Raw genomic sequence first — 17,650 nt, 5'->3', positions numbered from 1 at the left:
CTTTTCATCTAAATTATCACTCATGATATCAATTTGCACAGTTATTTGGGAAGGAGGTGGACTTAAATTACCACCCAAGAGGTTCTTGCCAAATTACCCCACTTTCTTCTCTGTATTAGATATCTCAGCCCTTTTTCCACTCCATTTACAAAATTCTGCATAACTACTTCAGATTTGTGACCAAACTGCCACATCATATCATAGAAATATTTGTTTTAATTATAGCTGTGCAATTTGCAATTATGCTTTAATTTGACATGATTCCTTCCCATCATATCAGTGTCTGACCATGTCATCCAAGTGGCTCAGAGTTCTTGGTGGATGTATCAGAAGTAAAAGCCAAAAGAGTATGTGCAAACCACAATTTTTGTTAGCTTTTCTGCCGAGTCTTATGTAGATTTTTCAGGTTTCAAATTATGTAACCGATACAGTGAATAAGCAAAATACTTCGAATCCATTCAAAAAATGATATTCTTTATCCTTAATCATCCATTTAGACTTGGCAAGTTCTTTTCCTGAGTTCTGGAGGAAATCACAGTCAGATATCAAACATTTGTTTTGACAGTTTTATTGAGGAATAACAGACATACAGTAAACTGAAAATATTTAAAGTGAACAGTTTGATTAGTTGTGATATGGAAGGTGTAAGTATGTACTATAAAACCCACTGTCACAATCAAGTTAGCATATCACACCCCAAACTTTCATCATGCTCCATTTTATTCCCTCCCACTCTCCTTTCCACCCTTAACTTTTGTCTACAAGCAGCTACTGATCTGCTTCTGACTATGAACTAGTTTGAATTTTCTTGGGTATTCGATAAATGGAATCATGCAGCCTGTATTCTTTTAAATTTTATGTCTTTCACTCAGCATAATTGTTTCGAGATTCATCCATGTTGTAACATGTTTCAGTAATTCATTCTTTTTTTGCCTGAGTAGTATTTCATTGTATGGATAAAACATATTTGCATATTCAGTCACATGTTGATGGACATTTGTGTTGTTTTCAGTTTTTCTCTATTATAAACAAAGCTGCTGTGAACATTCATAGATAAAACCTTGTATGCACATATCTTCTGTATCTTAGGGTTAGGTGAAGATTTCTTACATACAAAATTAAAACACAATTCAAAAAGAATGAATTTGAAACTCTACTCTTATTGAAAAAAAATATTTGCAAATCATATATATTATGGACTGATATAACAAACATATATATTTTTAAATATCAAAACTCAACAATAAGAAAGCAATCAAATTAAAAATCGGGAAAAGATTTAAATAGACACTTAACCAAAGACAATATATGAGTGACAAATAAGCACATGAAATGATGCTCAACATCATTTTTGTTCAGTTCAGTCAAGGAATGCTTAAACTAAAACCACAAAGAGATGCCACTATACACATATTCAAATGACTAACATCATCATATGGTCAGTTTTTCAAATGTTAGTCATTTGAATATGTGTATAGTGGCATCTCTTTGAGGTTTTAGTTTAAGCATTCCTTGGGAGAATGGCATTGAAACATGTATGGTATCATATATGAAACGAGTCACCAGTCCAGGTTCGATGCACGATACTGGATGCTTGGGGCTGGTGCACTGGGACGACCCAGAGGGATGGTATGAGGAGGAAGGAGGGAGGAGGGTTCAGGATAGGGAACACATGTATACCTGTGGTGGATTCATTTTGATATATGGCAAAACCAATACAATATTGTAAAGTTAAAAAATAAAAAAATAAAAAAAAACCTGACTATATCAAGTATCAGAGGAATTCTAGAACAAAAGAGACATTCACACACCACTGGAGAAAAGGTAACATGGTTATAACAACTTTGGGAAATGGCTTAGCAGTTTCTTAAAATGTTAAATATTTATTTCCCATATGGTGCCACAATTCCACTCTTGGTGTTTGCTCATGATAATGAAAATATATGTGCAATATTTTTTATCACTCTCAGGTAATAAAAGTTCCTCTAGCCATATTTAGTCACCCGAATAGTCTTTTTAATAAGTTATATTTCCACCTTCAGGTAGTAAATTTCAAGCTATGAAGTTCAAGCTTCCTCTCCCCACAAGTCTTCCCTGATGGTGGCACCTGAAGAGACACAGGGCTCCGCGACAGCTTCTAATTCTCTCTCCTGCCATCAAACCCTCTACTTTCACACTACTAGCCGAGATATCTGATTCCTCCAGGGTCTGGCCTAGGAGAATAAAAACATATTCAGATTTTAAGGTGATAATATCAGGATTACCTTGTTTCTCTGAATGTTTCATGTTCAAAACTGACTCCCTTTTAATGGTCTTTGGGGATTTTCTGGAGAAATCCTCATATCACTTCGAGTTGCTGAAATGTCTTGTCACAGATTCTTCACATGGGTGTTGCACTTTCTGGATGGAAATCTGTGATTCTCAATGGTTTAGGGGAACCAAGATATAATGGCCCTATATATAGGTGTCTTGAGCAGGATGTTAGATGGTTGCAAACCAGCTCTCTCTGCACACAGTCATAGCTTATCCACAAAACATGCTTATACCTGGTTAAGCTTAAATGACTCCATGAGTCCAGACTGCTGTGAAATGGCTATCTTTCCTCAGAACTAGCCTTAAACAATCAAAGAAATGGATCAAACATAAGTTTTCTGTAGCCCTTGAGTTTCAGGGACATAGTTCAATCTCTCCAAAGGCTGCAGATGAACAGAACATGCCACTAATCTTTCCTCTCTGAGGACAGAGACCAGGACTCTTCATGCCCTTTCAAAATTTATTGATATTGGAAAATGAAAAAATAATCTTTAAACTTTCCAAACAACGAGAACCTCAGCAACTTCAAATCTTTTATACTTAAAAATGCATGGGGAGCTAAACAGCACAAGACTAATTTGGGGGCATGTCTTTGCAACTCTACTTCATTAAGCTCCCATCATGTTTTGTACTGAAGGGCATTCTGGAGAAAACAAATTCTTCTCCAGACCAGAAATGGAGATGCAGTTCTAGAAAAAGGGAGTCAACTAGAGGTACACCTCTAAACATAAATTACTTCCATGAATCTAGAACTGATCCTGCACTAAAACAGTAGTAAATTTTTTTCTTAAAAAAAAAAAAAAGAAAACATTGCAAACAATTGAGAATCTCAAAATACCTGAGAAAATATAACACCATAGGTCATTACTGAAAAAAAAAAATCAACAATATAATGTACAAATAAGAAACAGATTCTAAAATAATATGAAAAGAACTTTCAAATAAATAATCTAATATCTTCAGGGAAAGATGGGCGAACTTATCTACAAACAACAAGAATGAATACTTATAAAGAAGAAATTAAAAAGAAAAGGAAGATCCAATTGCTAAAACATTTCCTTAAGGGTGCAGATAAACATTAGTTTGAATACAAGCAAAGAACAAATTAATGAGTCAAAATATAAAGAGTAATTTTCTCACTGCTGCTGCTGCTGCTAAGTCACTTTAGTTGTGTCCGACTCTGTGGGACCCCATAGACGGCAGTCCACAAGGCTCCCCCGTCCCTGGGATTCTCCAGGCAAGAACACTGGAGTGGGTTGCCATTTCCTTCTCCAATGCATGAAAGTGAAAAGTGAAAGTGAAGTACTCAGTCGTGTCCGACCCTCAGCAACCCCGTGGACTGCAGCCCTCCGGGCTCCTCCATCCATGGGATTTTCCAGGCAAGAGTACTGGAGTGGGGTGCCATTGCCTTCTCCAACATTATGCTTTCAAAGAATAAATACGTAGAAAACGTGAATAGACAAGAAACAAATAGAATAGAGAATATATAATACTCATACAAAAAGAAAATGAGTAATTGGAAATAATAGTAAGGTAAATATAAGTGAAAAATAAAAGGATGTAAAAAATCTATAGCATACTGACAGTAATCAAAACAAAAATTTGGAATTGCCATATTATTATAAGACAAGAAGACTTCAGAGCAAAAAATATTACTAGGGCTAAAGGGTGCCATTTCATAACAAAGTGTGATCAATTCATTACATGGACATAACAGCACTAAATAATAGTGCTTCAACTGAAGCAAAAATGAATAGAACTGCAAAGGAAAAAAACAACTCCACAATAATAGCTGGAAATCTTAGCACTCACTCAATAAATGATAAAAATATGCAAAATTCAGGAATGAATGAGAAAAAGGAACCACATTATCAATACATTTAATCCAACTGACACAGAACACTCCACCCAATAACAGCACAATGTACATTCTTTTTAAATAAACTTGGAAATTTTGTCAAAATGGACCATTTTCTGGACTGTAAAGCAAGAATCCACAAATTCACGAATAACTCAAGTAATAAAAAAATACGTTCTCTGATAAAAATTAAATATTAAATGTCAAAACCATAAAGGTCTCTGGATAATCACCAAATACTTTGAAACTAAATGACACACTTTTGAATAGCCCATGAGTCAAAAATAAATAAAATGATAGTTTAAAAGTATCTTGAAGTGGATGAAAATAAACACACAATGTATCAAAATTTGTGGAATCCCATTAAAGCAGGCTGCTGCTGCTGCTGCTAAGTCGCTTCAGTCATGTCCGACTCTGTGTGACCCCATAGAAGGCAGCCCACCAGGCTCCCCCATCCCTGGGGTTCTCCAGGCAAGAACACTGGAGCTGGTTGCCATTTCCTTCTCCAATGTATGAAAGTGAAAAGTGAAAGTGAAATCGCTCAGTCGTGTCCGACTCTAGCGACCCCATGGACTGCAGCCTACCAGGCTCCTCCATCCATGGGATTTTCCAGGCAAGAGTACTGGAGTGGGGTGCCATTGCCTTCTCCAATTAAAGCAGGACTTAAACGGAAATTTTTAGCACTAAACACTTGTAGAAGAAAGAAAGTCTCAAATCAATGACCTCAGCCTCTTCCTGAAGCAACCAGAAAAAGAAAGCAAACAAAACCTAAAGTAAGCCAAAAAAATGAAATAATAAAGATCCTACTGTACAACACACTGGATTATATTCATTATCCTGTAATAAACCATAATAGAAAAGACTATATAAAAGAATGTGTTGTGTGTTAGTCGCTCAGTCATGTCTGACTGTTTGCAATCCCATGGACTATATATAGCCCACCAGGGATTTCCATGAAAAAGAATATATACATATATACATATATATATGTATATATATGTATAACTGAATCACTCTGCTGTACAGCAGAAATTAACACAACATTGTAAATCAACTATACTTAATAACATTAAACAAAAAGGTAAATGGATACTGTGATATATTCATACATCAAAATGCTACTCATCAATAGAAGGAAATGAAGTATAGATACATGCCACAACCCAGATGTACCTCGAAATTATTATGCTGAGTGAAAGAAACCAGAAGGAAAAATAAGACTTCATTTACTAAAATTCTGAAGACTGAAAACTAATCTACAGTAATAGAAAGTGGATCAGTTGTTGCCTGGAGGTAGGGGGAGTGATGTGGGAGGGGAGAGTAGAAGGGATTCTCAAGGGACAGAAAGACAAAGGAAAGGGGTGAAGAATATTTTCATAATCTTGATTTTGGTGATGGGTTCCTATGTGTCTAAATATGACAAGAGTTATCAAGTAGCGTTATTAAATATCGTAGATGATGTTAATTGTACCTCCTTAAAATTGCTGAGAATATTTTTAGAATTAAGAGCCACCCATTCCAGGCTTCGCAAGAGTCAGAGTGACCTACCTGACTCACCATGCCTTGATTCAGAGCTCCCAGAGCACGACAGATTCCCTTTCCTGCCCTTGTCACTGAAACCTGCATGTATACCAGTTGGGCACAGCCACCTGCCGTGAGTGGAAACGCCAGTTAGAGGCGGCCTCCCTGCAGACAGCACAGCTTGCCCTCCAGCCCTTCCCATTTGGGATGCAGGGTGTGGCCGTGGACATCTGCCATTAACAGATGTGTCTGAGTCTTGCTACTACCACTTCCAAACTGTGTAATGCTAAATGCATTTGTTCTCAGGCCTCATTTTCCTAATCTGTATAAAGGGTACTATAAAACCTACCCCACAAAGATTCTTAGATGAGGATTCAGTGAGTGAATCAATTTCAGTTTGCAAAATCATTTTTTTTTTTCATGAAAAGCACTGCTGCTGCTGCTGCTGCTAAGTCGCTTCAGTCGTGTCCGACTCTGTGTAACCCCATAGATGGCAGCCCACCAGGCTCCACCGTCCCTGGGATTCTCCAGGCAAGAACACTGGAGTGGGTTGCCTTTTCCTTCTCCAATGCATGAAAGTGAAAAGTGAAAGTGAAGTCGTTCAGTCATGTCTGACTGGCAGCAATCCCATGGACTGCAGCCTACCAGGCTCCTCCATCCATGGGATTCTCCAGGCAAGAGTACTGGAGTGGGGTGCCATTACCTTCTCCGTGAAAAGCACTATTCATCTACAATTACGCTTACAGTAAGATGAGATGGTCCAAAGAGGCTACTGGTGCTTGTATTGTAATATTAATACATCCTTTCCATGTCAAGGAGGGCAGTCTTGAGAACTATAGATACTCATCATTTCCATTTCTAACAACAAAAAAAATTTAAATGAAATACTTTTTAAAGAAAAAAGAAAAAAAGATTATATCAGTTTTCCCTGAGAGTGTACTTTGAGTGATAAAGCACATTGCAACATGTAAACTTAAGTTCCATTTTAAGTGCAATTAACAGACTAGACAAAACGAAGGAATGCAGTTACTACACTGTGGGAAAAATGTTCTTGAGCAAAATGTCTCCTGTTCTGTCACAGAGATGCAGAGTCTCACTAATTAGAATGAATTAGGACTGGTAGGGCTCCCTTGAAGTGGACTGAAGACTGGCTGACGTGTAATCAACAAAGAGTAATGATAAATGACAGTGTGCTGAGTTGGGCTGATGTGATTAATAGAATCTATAGAAGTCCAGGCTGCCTTGTATTTGGCTTTTAGTATTTTTCTGAATAGATTCAAGAAGGAATTTTTTTTTCCCAGCACATCAGTTTAAATAAACAGAAGATAGTGGAGGTGACAGATGCTTTAAACCCCAGAAAAGTCAAGCAGAAGATAATAAAGATAATATTGCTTCCCTATGCTCAGATAGAGCTGTTTGCAAAGGGCTCTCACAGTCTTTTATTTAACCCTCTTATTGACATAGTGAATTAGATAGAGCTGGCATTAATCCCATTATATAGTTGAAGAACTAAAACTCAGAAAGCTTGGGTCACAAGTTCAAGGTTGTATTGCTAGTAAATTTCAGAGGTGGGTCTACAGCAAGCCGTCTCCTGTATTTTTGTCTGCTCAGCATTAGTTATCTTAAAATCTTATCTTAAAATAGTACCCTGATTTTGTGTGGGCAACCACCACTCTCCCTCTCTAGATCAGGTAGTATTAAAGTGACTAAACCACTCACAGGTTCATAGTGTGTTTTTTAACTCCTGCTGGATTCATAAAGCAAAAGGTGATCTCATTCTCTGCTGGTTGCTTAGCTGGAAACATAGACCTACCAAAGGTCACCACATGTCATGGAGAAAATGTCTACCTAACAACTAATCCCAATTAAAGGAGAACACGCAAGGAGATATCTGAGGTCATCATTTAAATTCATGAACGTATTATAGCATCTGAAAGTGAAAGTGTTAGTCACTCAGTGGTGTCTGACTCTTTTGTGACCCCATGGTAGCCCCTGACCATGGAATTTTCCAGGTAAGAACACTGGAGTGAGTAGCCATTCCTTTTTCCAGGCGATCTTCCTGACCCAGGGATCAAAACTGTCTCCTGCATTGCAGGCAGATTCTTTACCATCTGAGCCACCAGAGAAGCACCGAATGTAGCATCTAACTGCACAAAATCAGACTTACTCTTAAATTTTGTAAGTTATATAAGCCAGTAAAGTACTTCTACATTTTGTTTAATTTAGCCTGATTTTGTTTCTGTCACTTTCACTGACAACTATAGGCAAGAATTCAGGTCTTTGGACCCATGTTAGAATTCTTTCCTTGGTAATAACAAAAACTATAAAAGTATGGTAGCTCATATTCATTAACTACTTTGTATATGCCACTACTCTTCACTTGACATATATTAACTCTTTTCGTCCTGACAATAGTCCTGTGAACTGAAATGTGAAATAATGCACATTTTATTCATGAATAAACAGAGCAATTAAATAACTTCACCTATAATACACACCTAGTAAATGGAGGAGCTAGGATTTGAACCCACTCAGTCTGGCCACAGAGTCAATGCTTTTCATTATAAGGTTATACTTATTTTTTTAACGTGAATTATTCTCTGAGCCATATGAGACCAGTGGTTGGGTAAACAATAGTTTCTGGTAAGCAGCTGATAAGACACATGGGAAAAGAAAGCAGCCTCTGTCCACGCTCAGTCTGACAGTCAACTTCCATTAGGGCAAAATCCTAGTTGGAATGAAAAATATCCCCTTACCTACTTTGCTGTTTCACTGGGTATTCTAACTAGCCACTGAGACAAAGGAGCTTCTTGTTTTTTAAATATTTATTTACCTGACTGTACCAGGTCTTAGTTGTAGCATGTGGAATACAGTTTCTGGAACCTGGGCCCCCTGCACTGGGAGCTGGGAGCAGAGTCTTAGCCACTGAACCACCACGGAAGTATTGAGATGTAGAAACTTTGATAAAGTTGGCAATCCAATTGGAACAGGTACATTGTATTATAAATTTTTTAAACGTCCTGTTTCTTGATGTGCCAACATCCTACAAACTGACTGTAAGCATCCTGTCTGGGTGGCAGATACACCAGTGTGATAATGCTGGTCTTTGCCCCAAGTTCTCTTTCTTGCCCTCCCCAACCGTGACCTCCTGCCATTCAAACACACCCTTACACTTTCACTGGCCTACTCCACTGTGACTTCCAACAATGGCACTTGCCTACAGCAACCCCCTCAGCACCCCACCTGTTTAGTTGAGCTCTCTCTCTTGGAGTTTTTCCCATGGCTCCCTACATGGGATGCCTCGCTTTTCTAGAAACTGTGCATGTAATAAATCTATTCCACCTTCATGGGTCTTGCCATAGTGTTATTCCAAGTCAGTACCAGAGAGATGATCAAAAAACCCTTTTAAAAATAATATAATTATTACTTACAACACATGTGTACATCTCAAAGTCTATTTTCTGTACTCTACCCTGGAGTCTTTCCCACTGACTGCCAAGTCATGCCTTGGTTTACTTAGCTAATCTGGAGTCATAAGAGTTCTAGACACAATAATTACTTTGAAATGAATTTTACATATTACCAAATGTGTCCCCATACATATTTAATTTGATTGCCCCCAATAGGTCTCTGTAGCAAGTCTGGCAATAAAATCCCCATCTCTGAAGACAAGAAATCAGAGACTCAGATGAGATGTGTCTTGTCTAGGGTCACTCCACTGTTGAATAAGGAGACAAACCAGTTTCCCTTCCTCTATATCACTCCACTTTTTATTGTTTTCTTGGTTGAATGTTATATGCTTCTTCAGTTTAATCTATAAAATATGACCAATTTCCATCTCCTTAGATATGTTCAACTCCAGGTTCACAATTTTCACCTCTAACCCATTACCTGGTAACCTCACTGACATTTTTATTATTTGTCCTCTAGATATCCCCAGTCGAGTTCAGTGGCCTTGCTGCCATTGGCCTCCATCTTTACTTTCATATTGATAGAATGCCCTAGGGTGGACTTGAGCATCCCAGAGCCTTGGTGAACTTTGGTCATCTTTAATTGAAAAACCATGAACGGTCTTCTTCTCAACACTTAATCTTTCAAACTGCTCTCTACCTTCCCTGAAAGCTCCTTCCCTCACTTCTACCCTCCCCAATCCTCCCAACTTAACTCTGCAGAACAGTCACATGGTCACAGATGAAAGAACTTGCAGTCCACCATTTTTAGCAACTGATAATCTTTTCAATCTACCATAAAGATCAGCATACATGCGCATCACCTACATGTTCAATATGCAGAATAAAGAGAGAGGCTTATACATCCAGGCCTCCTCATGTTCTATCCTGGTCCCAGATTCAATGCCATTTCTTCAGTCCCCAACAGAGTATACCCATGAGGTATTCCAAAGCCTAAAATGTATAGTATCATAGAGCAAAAATGAATCTGATAGATTTAGGTAGCTTATCTTCAGAGACAAAAGGAGGACCTCTACCAGTTAGGGCAGGCTATTTATTGTAACCCACAACACCAAAATTTACAGTGACTTAGCTATTATCAGGCTACACTGCTACTCTATTTCTCAAATTATAGTCCAGTTTAGGATGACAGATGCATACAGCAGAGGCCCAGGGTCTTTCTATCCAAGCCCCTGGATTCCCCTGTTTTAAACTGGTGGATGGAGAACAGGAGATTTCAAAGGGCCTGGACTGCATCAGGTATACACCGTGCCAGCTCACACTTCACTGACCAGAAGACAGCCACACAAACACGTCTAACAGAAAGGGAAGCTGAAAAATATGAGAAAGCTTTCTCAAAAACCACTGGGGAAATGACAATTAAACTTATCTTGGTGATCAATTTAGAGTGTAAAGAAATATTGAATCACTATGTTGTATACCAGGAATCAACAACAAGTCATAGGTCAATTATACTTCAAAAACAAACAAACTCATAGAAAAAGAGATCAGATCTGTGGTTATTCCAGGTGGGTGGTGAGGGAGGGGAAACTGGATGAAGGCAGTCAAAAGGCTCAAACTTCCAGTTATAAGATGAATAAATACTAGGGATATAATGTACAACATGATAAATATGATTAACACTGTCACATGTTATATATTAAAATTGTTAAGATAGTAAATCCTAATAGTTCTCATTACAAGTCAAAAATATTTTTCTTCTATATCTTTAATGTTTTACTTATATGAGATGGTCAATGTTCACTAAACTTACTATAATAATCATTTCATAGTGAATAATCATTTAATTCCTTCATTTAGAAATCAGCCATGGGTCCCTCCAGGCCAAAATCAAGGTGCTGGTAAGGATGCATTTCTTTCTGGAGGCTCTTAGAATGGGTCTGTTTCCTTGTCTTTTTCACCCACATTCCTTGGTTCTGGCTACTTTCTTCCATCTTCACACTTAACAGCATTGCATCTCCAACCATGCTCATGGAAGTACATGGCTCTCTGATACTCTTCTTCTGCATCCTTCTTCCAGTTGTAAGTATCTTCATGATTGTATTTATATACAATGGATCATTCAGGATAATATCTCTATTTTAAGGTCATCTGATCAGGACATTTAATTTCACTTCACTGTGTAAGGCAACATATCCACAGGTTCCAGAGATCAGGACATGGACATTTCAGGAACCGTTGTTCTGTCTGCAGTAATTACTATTTTAGGAGAGCTATTGAAATGGAGAGATCGACTTTGACTGTATGTGCGTTGAGACAGGCTCTCGCCCAAATTACTGTGTGTTCTTATAAAAGCAGGATGTAAGAAGATGGAGATGGCAGTAAAATGTTAGTATTTGCAAAAGAGAAAGGTCAGAGAGTGGCTGAAATAGCTGTTTTTATGAAAGCCTTTGTAAATGTCCAGGCACAAGGAGTACTGCTCTGGAACAACTTTGGGGCTTTGAAAGACAACTCTTCTTGTTTGGGTTCTGGCAATCTTCTGGAGCATCAGAAAGCTCTTTCGGGAAACTTCAAGGGCCAGATAAATCAAAATAGGAGAAAAAAGAAGACTGAAGTACTTATGCTCACTATCTTGTCCGCATAAGGGATATACTTCTTTGGAGAAATAATTGAGGTCACTACTCTGGGGATTTTAAATCCGTTGTTCAGATGATAGAAGCTACAGCTAAAATTTGGTCTCAAAAAGCTAATTCCACTTAAAAAACTCCTCAGAGATCTTTAAAGCCTGGACAGGTTGATGATAGATAGACAATAGATAAGTAGATAGACAGAGATATGTAAAATATAATACTGTTTTAATTCCTCTATGTATTTTAATTATCTTGTATCATTAAATATGATCAAAACAATTATCAAAGCATTCACTTAACTACTGCTTCTTTTGTTACCATGTTTCAGGTAGAATTCGAAAGTATTCGTTTGTTCTTGTACATTCTACTACATTTTCATTCATTTAAACAATATTAATTTGTACTATCTATCTATGCATCAAGGATATATTGTAGCAGCACTGAAAGCAAATGAAAGAATCTCCTTCTTTGCTGTTGTTTCCCAAAACCAAACCCACTGAATATATGGAGGTGTGTCTCCTAAAGAAAGAGAATAAATTTTACAGTGGAAATCTATCTGAGAACACATAAAGAGAAGGAAGATCTTTCACAGACTGAAGAAAACCCTTTCTGAACACCAGTAATGAAGGCAGTTGTCTGTGGTTTTCATTAGGAGCTGCATGAAGCCTGTCTTGGAGAAGGCAATGGCACCCCACTCCAGTACTCTTGCCTGGAAAATCCCATGGACAGGGGAGCCTGGTAGACTGCAGTCCATGGGGTCACGAAGAGTCGGACACGACTGAGCGACTTCCCTTTCACTTTTCACTTTCACGCATTGGAGAAGGAAATGGCAACCCACTCCAGTGTTCTTGCCTGGAGAACCCCAGGGACGGGGGAGCATAGTGGGCTGCTGTCTATGGGTTCGCACAGAGTCGGACACGACTGAAGCGACTTTGCAGCAGCAGCAGCAGAAGCCTATCTGAAGCACTGCTTCAGACCGATTTCAAGAGCATGCTAGCCCTTGAAGGGTGCCAGACTGCAAGAGGACACCAGATTGCAAAATGAAATTGCTGCACAGCAGGTTTAGATATTTCAGCCATGTGGTCTCCCACCTCCACAAAACATCTCATGCTTTAGGTATGACCTAGAAGCAGCAGAACCAGTGGGATCCCTGAATGTCTCAGCAGTGATTGCATCACAGTTTACGAATAACAAGCAGGCATCTTCAGAATCTGGCTGGTAGCATAAAATTCACAGTACATTGCCCTTCCCTGGAGAAAGAGGGACACAGCAATGATGGAGTTGGATTTCCTGCCCCTCAGGGAAAGGGGGCTCAAAACTTAGCTGATTTAAAAAGATCAACAGATTTGTGCTTTTGTGTTAATTTATAAACAAAGATTCTTAATTGGGTCTAGCCTCTGGCTCCCACCCTTCCCTCCATGACTTCATTGTTAGCAATAGGTTGTCTGCAGACACTACCTCTTAAGCATTGTTATGTTACAAGTATAGCTCTTACAGCTTCCCTGGTGGCCCATTGGTAAAGAATCTGTCTGCCAATGCAGGAGATGTGCGTTCAGGCCCTGGGTCAGGAAGGTCCCCTGGAGAAGGAAATGGCAACCCACTGCAGTATTCTTGCCTGGAAAATCCCTTGGACAGAGTAGCCTGGAAGACCGCAATCCATGGGGTTACAAAATAGTTAAGACACAACTTAGTAAATGACTAAATAACAGCATAGCCCTTAACTCTACCCACCCTCTATGAAGGAGTGAATTGTTACTTTGGTTTTTTATATATCTACCAAATAAGCTTTCCTGAACCTGTTCTTTCTGTGTGATCACTAACAATCTTCATGAATTGTGGGTTCAACCAGAACGTCTACAAGATGCTAACTTAGAGCACAGAACTAAAGTAATTCAGAGACTACCTCTCCACCCATCCCCAGTGAAAGAATCATGCCATTTTAGAAACCGAGATCCCAGATTGCAGCAAAGGAGAGGTACAATGAATAACTATTGAAAAGCACTTCTCACTGTTGGTCTGGAGGTAAGAAGCACTTCCAGCTCCAAGATGGATATGTTGCTGTTGGGGCCAGTGTGAGGAAAGCAGGAGAGACTCCATCTTGAAGACTGTCATCCTTCTTCAAGACTGAATGTGAACTGGGCCTGAACCCTGCCCAAGAGTGAGGAAACCGTTGCTAGTGAAAACCAGGTTTCTTGGAGACTTACCTCCCTACAGATGACAAACGGAGATTGTAGTTGAGGTCAGGCTGCCTCTGTTAAATTAACCATGGAGACATCCCCCCTTGATGTATAATCATTACCGACCCCCTCCTCCCCACTTTAACATTAATTGTTTGCTCTCCTAGCACCTACTTGTTGTAAAACTCAGTATTATACAACAAAGAGGTTGCTAACATGTAACCAGTCATGTAGTGGGGGGTATAAAACTGGGCCTCTCAGAAGGGAACTGATTGGGAACTGTTGGGAACTGATTTCCCTTGGACCCACTGGAGAAATAAACTGTACTCCACTCTCTTTCATGTCCTCTGAGATGTGTTTTGTGACTAGATTCCACAACATTGCAACAAAAGTTGCAACTTTTATTCTGTCTTTAAAGTGTTCATAATGATAGGATTGGCTGATTTTTTTTTTAGAAATAACAGCAAGGAAGAGAAAGAAATATCTAGCGTAATTTTGGACTTGAATTACTCAGATACAAGGGGTCCAATGATCTCTATTTTGTCATTATTGATTCTGAGCTTTGCTTATGGAGAAAGATTTCATGTCCATTATATTTTAGGGTCAACCTTACTTTGTGATTTGCTATCAATCAAAAAAAAAAAAAAACTTGTTTGCTTTTCAGAAGCTGTTAAGGTTCTTGTAGGTAAATAGCAAAGTACTTGGAGAGAAACATAGAGAAGATACATAGCTAGATAGCAGCAACAGAAAAATTAATGCTACTATGTGCTAAAATCATGGATTCTCTCATTTAACTGATAAAAAGGTTAGCATGAAATTTTAAATTAAAAACAAGAAGACTTTAAACTCATCCTTCCTATTCATGGGTAATTTCTGTTTACTGAGAAAAAAATCAAAATCTAAAATTTAAGAATTATGTTTTATTTGGTGACAAAAAAGGATTTAAGCCTGCAACACAGTATCTCGGAAAACTTTGAGGAAGTTGGAAAGGCAGGATTTACAGGAGTTTTTGCAATAAAGACCAGGTACAGAATATCAAAAGAAAACTGTTAATTACAGAAAGCCAGATATCTCAAGGAACTTAGTTCTTTATATATGGGAAGATGCAAGATTCTGGGCTCACTGAAATCATTCCTTTGATGTACACCCACCTATCTGGGGCCTGTATCCTATGCTTACTCATTCTGAGTCTTCTCAGGGCTTGCCCTTTGGGGACAGCTCTAATGTGATGACTTGATGACTGCAACATCCTTTGTTTACTGATATGGCAGATACCCCAGGTGACGCTAGTAGTAAAGAACTCACCTGATGATGCAGGAGACATAAGAGATATGGATTCCATCCCTGGGTCAGGAATATCTCCTGGAGGAGGGCATGGCAGTATTCTTGCCTAGAGAATCCCATGGACAGAGGAGCCTGGCAGCCTACAGTCCATGAGGCTGCAAAGAGTAGACAGGACTGAAGCGACTCAGCATGCACACGTGGCAGGTAATGTTTTTAATTCACACATCAAACTATTGTTATTATGCTAATTGTATTATTTTATAAATATTTACATTATAAATTAGTAAATATTTTATTTCACACAAATGAAAATAGTGTGAATTTTATCATGCATAAAGTTGTTAACACCAGAATTTCCTGGGACTTTTATTTAAATATTTAGAAACATTAAATAATATGAACAGAGGCATGCTCAGATAATGCTCAAAATCCAAAATAGTAAGACCTTCTTAAAAAAATTTTATTCTGGTAGAAAATATTTAAATACAATATTCCTTTCTTTTCTGGTTAATAATTCTCAGTGACATTTTGAGATCAGAATTAGCATATAATTATTCTTTTCCTAAAACCTCTGAAATTAAAGTTGAGCTGACAAAAGAATATTTAAATCCAAGAACTTTTGAAAAATTACTTCTGAGTCAGTAAGAACTAACTTTATTTTATTAAGCTTTAGTTTTTTTTTTTTAAGTCTTGGATACCTCAAGGTGAGTAAGAGGGCTCTCTGATATTGAAAAAATTTACAAAATGGTACAAGGAAACTAAGTTACTGAAAAAGTGAAAGCAAGGTTTTTCTAGGATGTTGAGAATTTAAAAATACTAAGATCCAGCTCCACTGGGCTTCTTTCAGTTCCTTAAATGTACAGAGTTTTGCCACTTGGGAGAATCCCCATAAGCTGCTTCCTCTCCCTAGAATGCTTACCCCTCCCCAGCCAGCCCCCAATTCTTTAACTGCCTAATTTCTACTTATTCTTCAAGTCACTTCCTGAGGCAAGCTTTCCAGACCTCTCAAACAATCTTATGCCTCCCTGGTAAATATTGATATAATCATTCATTTTCACAGTTTATGATACTATCTTTAGTTGTACAAATTGGGGTGTTTGTCATCCTTACAAAACTGTAAAATCTATTCCATGAAAACAAGAGCTGTGTTTCCCTCGTTGAAAAGAGAGTGAGCCAGGCAGTTAGGCAAAGAAAAGGGAAATTTATTAAAGGGAAATGAGAGGATGACTGGACGTTAAGGAGAACCGATGTCCTCTCTTTCTGACGGGGTCTTTCTTACACCCTCCCTGCCAATGAAAAATTCTCTGAAAGGATGATGGTTAATTTTTAGCCTGTAGCTGAGTCCTGCACTCACATAGCCAGAGATTTGGAATCCAGTGGTCTCATAGCCTTGAGAAGTTAGGCACCAGCAGGGAAACAGAATGTCTATTGGGCAATTTGGTCAATCTCAAGGGTCACTGTGACTTTATCCTTTGTTTGCGAGGTCAACATAATGAGCCATTTTAACAATGAGCACCCATGTAGGCCCTATCAATTCCCAATACTCACCATGATATCTGGAGTATATTATATATTCCATAGATACTTAATGAAGAAATGAGAGAGATAACAGGAATCTTTTGAGAAAAAAAAATTATCAATAATGCAAAAATAAAAAATCATTTTATTTACTGTAACTTTGTATCGATAATATCAAATTCATTCATTCTATTATCTAACCAAACCTGTTCTACTCACCCTCATGCAGTGAGGCTTTAAATAAAAAGCCAATCTACTGATGCCAGGTAATGATGAAGGAAAGTAAGCATTCACTGCAGGGTGCCAAGCAAGGAATACAGGCAGGTGATGCTCAGAAGATCTGAACTCCCCCGGTGGATCTCAGGGAAGGGTTTTTTAAGAAGGGGTGAGAGAAAGGATCACAGGGTGCTTGATCATCTTGTGGACGCTCTTCTGTTTGCTTGGTAATGAGGTCATTAGGAGTCAACATCTTCAACCTGGTTCCAAGTTGTCTGAGGTCTATGTATATGCCTGTGGTCAGTATGCAGTTACATTTCAATAGCGGGGTTTCAGTATCTGAAACACAGCTCAAGGATACGACTCAGAATGTTATCTATAGCCTTTGAGGAGGAACTCAATGTCTTGGCTTTGCTTAATAGCTAAATGATTATTGTTTTGTCTTGCTTGATTGTTTTCCTTTGCTTTTGCATTTTTTTCATTTCTCTGATTAAATTTTCTCTTTGGAACTTAGGGAAAGCCTAGAAGGATAGAATTTTTCTACAGACAAAAGGCAGGCAGAGGATATTGAGGGGTCTGTCCTAGGAAGGCCCTATAGAGTCCTGCTCAGTTATAATGATGTATTTTCTTCAATCTTGAAGGAACAGGTGCAGGGCAAGAAAAGGAATAAAATTTGGGATAGAGAGATTAATCATAAACTCAGCAGGGAAACTCAGCTTTAGG

At 38.4% G+C, this 17,650-nt stretch overlaps 1 long non-coding RNA gene across 1 annotated transcript; it reads right to left on the bottom strand.

The window, feature by feature from the left end:
- Window positions 1-1,433: 1,433 nt before the first annotated feature.
- Window positions 1,434-17,424, bottom strand: LOC133249499 (uncharacterized). Its single transcript, XR_009736988.1, has 4 exons — window positions 16,931-17,424; window positions 15,215-15,348; window positions 13,742-13,880; window positions 1,434-2,213 (listed from the first exon to the last, which is right to left on the bottom strand). It is a non-coding gene; the product is annotated as an uncharacterized LOC133249499 (long non-coding RNA).
- Window positions 17,425-17,650: the final 226 nt, after the last annotated feature.

This window comes from Bos javanicus, chromosome 6, assembly GCF_032452875.1.
Source record: "Bos javanicus breed banteng chromosome 6, ARS-OSU_banteng_1.0, whole genome shotgun sequence".
Lineage (NCBI taxonomy): Eukaryota > Metazoa > Chordata > Mammalia > Artiodactyla > Bovidae > Bos > Bos javanicus.
This window is presented reverse-complemented; position numbering and strand designations above follow the sequence as displayed.